Genomic DNA, 6,258 nt, shown 5'->3' with positions numbered 1-6,258 from the left:
ACTCATTCTTTCATCACTTTTTATATGATAACGTAATAAGTTTTGACTTCTAATAATTAATATTTAAAATGAATTGTCATCATTTGGGTTATTGTTAAAAACCATTAAATTACCTAGTTAAATTAAGGCTTTTGGTTGAAAAAAGTAAGAGTGAACTGAGTTTTTGCTTAAATGTCTTTTATATCTTTTTTAATCATTTACCTTTGTGGTGGAATTTACCTTTGTGTCTTCTATTAGATCTAGATTTGATTTTTAACTTTGTAATGTTTTGTACCATAACTCTACACACAAACATCGAATCATGAAAGCAGTAATATTAATCTGTTTTATCATAAAAAAATCTATTCTTTGTTTTATTTTAATTGACAGTTGAATTTAAGCTTATAATTAATTAATAATTGCTTACCTGAACTCTTTTTCTTTTTTTTTTAATGAAAAACTACATTTTTATTTTCAAACTAAAAGAATAAAACTTTTCAAATAAATTAGTCTTGTTTTAAAATAAAAATATAAATTGAATTAAATCTAAAAACTATTTTTTTTGTGTATTTATTTTTTATGAAAATTTTAATTTTTTATTTACTAAAATACATTTTAGTTTTGTTTAAAGCACTCAGAATAAAGCCATATTTTACAATCATCACATGTGGCACATTGACAGTTCCTGCAGAACAGTTTTGTTGATTGGTCTTTTGTCTTTGACAAAAGGTGTATCTGGATTCCTTTTTGTATTGAGAATATTCAAAAGAACCTTTGGCTTGATCTTAAGTTCCCTAGTATTTCATGTGAGGTTATTGTATTAATCCTGACACACAAGTGTGGTTTCAGTAAGTTATAGAGCTGATGAATATATCTGTTCTGGTGGTTTTTTTTTACATGATGTACAAACACCTGATAACACCTAAACATGTTATGCTATTTAAACATGTTTAAATGGAAGAAAACAACTAAGAGTGTTTAGTGGTAAGGACAAGTGAAGGAAGAATAGAAAAAATAAAAATGTATAGACATTAAGGACTATGGTGACAAGAGGAGTGGAAGAGGGCATTGGAAATAAAAGAAAAGCTAGCAAAGGTAAAGAAAGCTGTAATAAGAAAGGGGAATTACTGTGTAGTAAAAGTCTGGAAGAGAGAAGAGATTTGGCAAATGCTATCTATGCAGTGTCTTGTTATATGGGAATGTGAAACATGGACGATGGGGAATTGGAAAAAGGAATAGATTAAGACTTTGAGATGTGGATTTGGAGAAAGATGGAAAAAATAAGATGGATGGATAAAGTGAAGAATGAGGTAATAATGAACAGTATTAAAGAAGAAAGAGCACTTCTGTGGGAAGTACACAAAAGGAAACTGGTTAGGACATGTGGTTGGAGGAAGTGGAATATTGACAATTGCATTGAAAGGATCAGTAGAAGGAGAAGAAAGCAAGGAAGAAGGATGAAGTTAGTAGAAAAAATGAAGATTGTAAAGTAAAATGGTATGAAGGAAAAGACTTTGCACAGAAATGGATGGAGATAGTGGTGGCATAAGGCACCTGTTGCTGGACAGAAAACACCACCTGTAGGAAACTTTTCTGGCACCTGCCACCACGAATCTGATTCAGGAGTTTTGTTATCAAAATATTTAATTCTGAGAAAATTGATGAATAAAGTCTAAGGAAAACAAAAAAGAAATAATCAACTTTTGTTATTAAAAACAAGCATTAACAGAAAAATGCTATGAATTTGTAAAAATAGAAACAGCTGTTTTTAGTTCAATAAATTTTGACCTTTGAAAAATTAAACTACTTTTAATTTATTTAAAAAAAAATCTGATGTGACACCACCTTTCCTTGTACGCCAATTAAATTACGTATAAACATTTTTTGCTGCACCTCATTTAAACTTATACTGGTTAAACTTTAATTAAACAGTATACAGGAATTCACTAAATGGGTTAGTTTAATTATTAGTTCATGTATTCATTTTGTTTCATGTCGCTCAAGTAGATATGTGATGTAAGTGAGAATCGCTCCAGTAGATATGCAAGTGAGAAACGTGTCGGATCCGTAACCATGCACACATCTGTTTGAATCCGACTTCATGTACGTATATTTATAAAAAAAAATTGTTAAATTTAAATATATTGATTAATTATTAATCTTTGATTATACATTTTTTTGAATTAAAATGAAAAGTACATAAAATTTTATTTCACTAATAACTTCTGATTTTTTTTCATATTGTTATTATTTATTGTTAAATTTTTTTTACAATTGGAGTTTAATAATTATTAATAAATCAATATATTTAAATTAAAAAATATATTTATATGAAGTCGATTCGAACCGATGTTCCTTGTCCCTGTAGATTCAAATATTTCTCTGGAACCAATGAAAATAAGTACTACTTATATATTATTGAAAAACTCTCAATGAGGTTGAGAAACATTTATTACTGCAGTTAAGAAAAAGTCCAAAATCCAAAAAAAATTGGATTTTGGTCCTTTTTGGACACTTTTGGTCCAGTCGATTGCAATCAAGAGAGAAGGTGCACAACTAGATGTTACAACAGTCCTAAATACAAAATTTGAACATTCTACGGCTAATCGTTTTTGAGTTATGCGAGATATATACGTATGTACAGACGTCACGCTGAAACCAGTCAAAATAGATTCAGGGATGATCAAAATGAATATATCCGTTGAAATCTGAAAACCGAAATTTTTCGCGATTACAATACTTCCTTTACTAAGTACAAGGAATAAAAAAATCAGTTGGTAGTTTTATAACTGAGTATTCTTCAATCGATTATCTCATTACTATATTTAATTTATATAATTATTTACCATTTTTAACATTTTATCTTTGAGTTATATATTATTACTTTGTTATATTACCAGTGAAGAGATTTTCTTTAAAACGATGTGTATTGAATAGTAAAAGAGTACGTAACTTATTTTTGGTTATTTATTTTTTTATGTTTTGTATTTCCGCCAAATGTTTATCAGTTGCTGATATATCTTAAATTTGTAATTTTGTAGTAACTTTTATTTCTACTTTATATTAATAACTGGTTTATATTACTCGTATAATAATACTGATATTTGCCATATTTTTTATTTTAATTCTTCAATAATACTATCTTAATGACTATAATAATCTTTATGTTCTGATAATGATCTTTATTTAAGATGGGAAAAATTTTGTGAAATTTAATTTAGCATAATTGATTTTGCGGTTTATTGTGTTCGGTTATCATTTTTCACATGTATGTACATGTATTTTATTATTATAAAATAGATCTGGGTCTAATAAGGTAATTTTAGTGTAAGTGTTGAAAGTTAAGAAAGCGTAAACACACAAGTCTAGGCGTAGGGTGTGGATGATCGGTATACAACGTAGGAGGAACGGAGGATCGGCCACACTCACACAAGTATGTAGTGCGTGCGTGCGTGCGTATACTCAACAGTGCGCTGAATGTTTACGGATACACAAGGTATGACCGTTTCTCTTTTGTTATACTTATTGTTGGTTTAATTTGCCTATTTCTTTTTGTTCGTTTAAATTGCTAAAATATTTAGTTTTTTGATTTTACATTTATTACCTTTTGGAATTTCATTTATTATCTACCGGTTTTTTAAAATTTATTTAATTAACAGAAAGAGACAGTAAATTAGGATAGACAAGGGTGTTTTAATCAAGCGGCTCAAACCCATCCATTATCGGATCTCGCATCACCTGTATCATCCTTGCTCGATAACTCTGATTCATCGGCGCTCTCGCCACTGTCATTAACGCAACTGTAAACCTTTAAGTTTGCATGACGTTTCATAATATATTTTTTTTCTATTGTTAGTGCGTGTTCTCAACATTGCTTCCAATATTCCGCTTGCAGTCCAGAAAATTTTTTCTCAGCAGTTTCTGTATCATTTATATTTTTCCGATGGGACATTTTCGTCCGCTATCTGACTTATTTTCGCCCAAGTCAACACAATCGGGTTAATTTCAGGATGGTAGGGTGGCAATCATATTACTTTGTAACTGTAATGCAGTACTATATCGAAGCAGTACTCTTCATATCGAGGCTTGTTAATTCGCACTACTTCGTACAGTTCTGTTTTTAACATGTCTGCTGAGAGCATGGAATATTACTGTCTCGTGATACCACTCTTAACAGTTCATGTTTTTGCTGTTTGAATATGGCACCTTGTGTAACTTTACGTTGTTACCGAGCATTATCTATTACCAAAACCAATCGACGTGGAAGATTTGGGAGGATTAGCTTTGTTCTCAGCCACTTTTGGTATCGGCATTCATATTGTTCCGGTATTTTCCGTTTTTTTGGCCCGATGTAAAAATTAAAAGACATTTTGAATTTCTCCTGCTTCATTGCCAACGTGAACCAATATCAGCTTCGATCCTTTGGATACAGGTGTTTTATAGCCTTTATTTGAGCCATCGGTCCAACCAAAACTTTTCTCTTGTGTCAAGTGAATATAAGATTCATATGAAAAAAATTATTGGTCTTCCTTCCCGTCTGTAAATGCTCATTTTCTTTAAATAATTTACTCGTTTATTACATATATCTTATTTTTCTACTAAAACTTTCGTATTATTTTCAGTTTTCTTCCATCTAAAACCTATACTTCTTAGAATTTTCCTTAGAGTTTCGTGACCTCAATTCATCTGTAGATCTGGGTGACCGGTTTTTAAAACGAATTATAACTTTTTAAACGTCGGCTGGGGCTTTATGTTGTATATGATATTTCGAACGCGCATTTTTGGAAGTTGTCGATGTTAACTTTCATTTTCATTTTATTACGAGTTTTTCCGCGTACTAAAATTCTCATTTTCTCCTAGTTTATTTGATTCTGTTAATACTTTACGCACAATATGAGCAGATACTCCACAAAGGTCTGAAAGCAAGCATGGATTTCTGCATTTACTATCGCTGGATTTTCTTCGACTAGTTTGCTGTACATTCTTTATTATATACATTTGCTTTGGCTTTTTAGAGGTATTCCTCTTCATAATCTATGATTGCTTCTTGGATAAGGCATTAGGAAAATTAAGTATTTAAAAATCCCGTTAATGAAACAAAATTAGTTTTGAAAAAACTTTATAAAAAAGTATTATTGAAAAATACTGCTTATAAATACTGGTAACAATGTGCGAGTCAACTACAGACAACTGAATTTCCGCTTCCACTCAGTCCTTGACCGCATCGCACTAACCTTTTTTTTCTCCTGTTTAGCCTCCGGGAATCACCGTCAGGTATTACTTCAGAGGATGTTATGTATGAGTGTTAGTGAAGTGTTGTCTTGTACAGTCTCAAGTCGATCATTTCTGAGATGTGTGATTAATAATTGGAATCCAACCACCAAAGAACACCGGTATCCGCGATCTAGTATTCAAATCCGTTAAAAATAACTATTGCCTTTACTAGGAATTGAACGTTGGAACTCTCGACTTCGAAATCTGCTGATTTGCGAAGACGCGTTCACCACTATACCAGTCCGGTGGATTACGCTTTCTTAAGTTTTCCCCCCACAAGATCACTGAGAATGGTCCAGCAGTTTCGCATTACGCATCCTCAGTGGTTGCTGGCCTCTAACCTGCCGGGACCCTTCAGGATCCGGCGATTCCGTGACCTGCGGTGGTTGCTCACCCAGTAGGCCGGGACTCGGTTTTCATTGTGCTATGCCTCAAACCAATTCCCCTACAAGGAGGGGATCTAGCCGGGTCTCCGGTATTTTCATTTTTCCCCGAACTCAAGGGGTCCTCGGTCACTCATCGAGAGTGACCCACCTCAGCGAACTGCCTCTCATAAGCAAGGCTGACCTTGTATTTCCCTACCTCCAGTATCAGTCCCCATCCCACTCCCTAGCGTCTCTCTCCTTGATTTGTATTACTCTGGTTACCATAGAGGCTACGTTATCTCATTCATGTTTTCCCTTTAGCATGTACTGCAACGTGTTTTCTGGATGCAATTTACTCATCCCAAATGAGTGCCTAATCTCGTTCCATCTATTACATCTGTATATCGAGTGCCCTACAGAGTCAATTTTGTTACAATGTCGTTAGTCTGGGGTCATCCACCTACCAAAACGATGGAGGTAGGCCCCAGACTCACGATGTCCAGATAACAGTTATGTGAGATGGAAGCCCACCTCTCCGTACCCTCTGTTTATCTATGTGCTGACTTGGGGAATTATCCTTCTGGTCCAGCCTCCAGTGTCTGATGTTTCTCCCTGTTCCTGCCACTCTTCAAGCATTTGT

At 33.2% G+C, this 6,258-nt stretch overlaps 1 protein-coding gene across 4 annotated transcripts in view; it reads left to right on the top strand.

The window, feature by feature from the left end:
• LOC142319117 (transcription factor IIIA-like) overlaps window positions 1-6,258 on the top strand; it is a 46,468-nt gene that overhangs the window by 5,665 nt on the left and 34,545 nt on the right. The gene's annotated exons all lie outside the window — the stretch shown is intronic.

Source organism: Lycorma delicatula, chromosome 2 (genome assembly GCF_047948215.1).
Source record: "Lycorma delicatula isolate Av1 chromosome 2, ASM4794821v1, whole genome shotgun sequence".
Classification (NCBI taxonomy): Eukaryota; Metazoa; Arthropoda; class Insecta; order Hemiptera; family Fulgoridae; genus Lycorma; species Lycorma delicatula.
Note: the sequence above shows the minus strand (reverse complement) of the source record. Positions and strands in the feature narration are given on the sequence as shown.